Here is a 2703-nt window from a genome sequence, read left to right as displayed (position 1 = left end):
ATTGTATGCCTTTCTGAGTAGCATGATAAAATCTCTCACTGTCTCACCCATCCCATCCAGGATGTGACCAGTGTAACCATGACCAGTGAAACAATGCTGTTTGTAAACACTACCCACGCATTAAACCCTTAGTAGCTAGGTTGGTTATCTAATCCACTATTGAGAAATCATTGTGTTGTATTCAAGTAACCCTTATTTTACTTAAAGGCCTCAGAGTGCAAAAATAATGATGCTGGCCAAAGAGAAGCTGCAAAGTGCTTCTTTTAAGTGAAAAGATAAAATTTTTTTACTTAATAAGGAAATAAAAAATGTACATTGAGGTTGCTAAGATCTCTAGTAAGAATGAATCTCCTATCTACGAAATTATGAAGAAAGAAGAAAGAAGTTTGTGCTCGTTTTGCTGTTGCACCTCAAACTGCAAAAGTTAAGGCCAGTGTTGATCAGTGCTTAGTTAAGATAGAAAGCACATTAAATTCGTGGGTGAAAAAAATAAAAAGAAAATGCGTTTCAATAAATTTTGGGGTGTATTACATGAACAGAAAATGTGTTGTGACTGAGAGCAATATGTGCTAGATAGCATTAAGACTTATGCAAGGTATCCCCTGAAATGAATGACCACATTCACATAACTTTTAGTGTAGTACTAGAAGCCCGACACACAAAGATTCATGCAATAGGCCTTCCTTCCCCTGGCTGCCAGCACCACCTTTGCTCTGGCCGGAGCCACCTTTCTGCCTTGGTTCTGGCCCGGAGACGCCTTTCCACCTTCCCACACTGCCCAGAGGCTGGGAGTGGCTGGGGCAGTGTGGAAAGCCTGCATCATCGTCATGTTGCAAGCATCCCGCCCTGCCCCCGGCTGCTCGGTGCCTGCATGTGCAACTTAACCCACCACCTTTGTTGGATTAATTTGCATACTCACTCCTGATTGGCTTGCGGGTGTTGTGAAGATATGGTCCATTTGCATCTTTCTCTTTTATTAGTGTAGATGTTACACTTGTTTTATTTTATTATCAATTATTGTTGCTAATCTCTTATTGTGTGCCATTTATAAATTAGATTTTTATCATGGGCATATACAGTATTCCCCAGTTATCTGTGGTGGATATGTTCCAAGATTCCCAGAGAATGCCTAAAACTTCAAATAGTACCAAAGCTTATAAATACAGCATGGGACAAAAGTAGTTTCAGTTATTTGTATGGAAAATAATACAGTAATTAATAAATAGGCAATAATGACCTCTATGTTTCACATACTCACAACTGTAAACTTACTTTTGTACTCCCCTATACTCTGTTTTATTTTATACATATATACCTATGAAAATTTATAAATTAAGCACATAAGATTAACAACAACAATAATAATAATAACTTCCCCTAAGAACAGGAACAAGACAGGGATGCACACTTTCACTACTCCTGTTAGATATAATACTGGAAGTGCTAGTCATAGTGATAAGACAAGAAGAAATAAAAGGCACCCAAATTGGAAAAGAAGTAAAACTGTCCTTATTCGCAGATGACATGATATTGTACATAGAAAATCCTAAAGATTCCATCAAAAAACCACCATACTTAATAAATGAATTTGGCAATGTAGCAGGATACAAAATTAGCATCCAGAAATCTATAGCATTTTTATATACAAACAGTGAACTCACAGAAAGAGAAACTAAGAAAAACCAAAAAATGTCATTTACCATAGCAACAAAAAATTAAGATACCTAGAAATAAACTTAACTAAGGAGGTAAAAGACCTGAACTCAGAAAACTACAGAACGTTGAAAGAGAGATAGAGGGTTCCTTTTTCTCCACATACTTGCCCGCAATTGTCATTTGTTGATTTATTGATAATAGCCATTCTAACAGGTGTGAGATGGTATCTCATTGTCATTTTGATTTGCATTTCTCAGATGATTAATGACTTTGAACATGTTTTCATATGTCTCTTGGCACTCTGTATTTCCACTTTTGAAAAGTATCTATTTAGCACTTTTGCCCATTTTTTTGATTGGATTGTTTATCGTCCTTTTGTTAACATGCATGAGTTCCCTGTAGATTAAGCCCTTATTGAATATAACATTGGAAAATATGTTCTCCTATGCAGTGGGAACCCTGGTGCACTGCTGGTGGGAATGCAGACTGGTGCAGCTATTGTGGAAAAGGGTATGGAGTTTCCTCAATAAAGGAACTCCCATTTGACTCAGTAACCCCATTTCTAGGAATGTATCCCAAGAAATCAGAAACACCAACCAGAAAGGACATATGCAGCTCTATGTTCATAGCAGCACAATTTACAATAGCTAAGATTTGCAAACAGCCTAAGTGCCCATCAGAAGATGAGTGGATTAAAAATCAATGGTACATCTACACAATGGATACTACACTGCTGTAAAAAAGACAGAACTCTTACCATTTGCAACAGCATGATGGATATGAAGAGTATTATGCTAAGCAAAATAAGCCAGCAGGAGAAATATAAATATCACATGATTTCACTCATTTGTGGAATTTAATTAACAACATAGAATGATGAACAAAAATAGAGCCAGAGACACAGAAGCATCAAACAGACCATCAAACTTCAAAGGGAAGGCAGAGAGGGTGTATGTGGGGCTAAAAGATCAACCAAAGGACTTGTATGCCTGCATATAAGCATAAGCAATGGACACAGTCACTAGTGGAGTGAGGGCATGTGCTGCT

The sequence above is a fragment of the Myotis davidii genome, unplaced genomic scaffold (assembly GCF_000327345.1).
Source record: "Myotis davidii unplaced genomic scaffold, ASM32734v1 scaffold774, whole genome shotgun sequence".
In the NCBI taxonomy this organism is placed as follows: Eukaryota; Metazoa; Chordata; class Mammalia; order Chiroptera; family Vespertilionidae; genus Myotis; species Myotis davidii.
Note: the sequence above shows the minus strand (reverse complement) of the source record.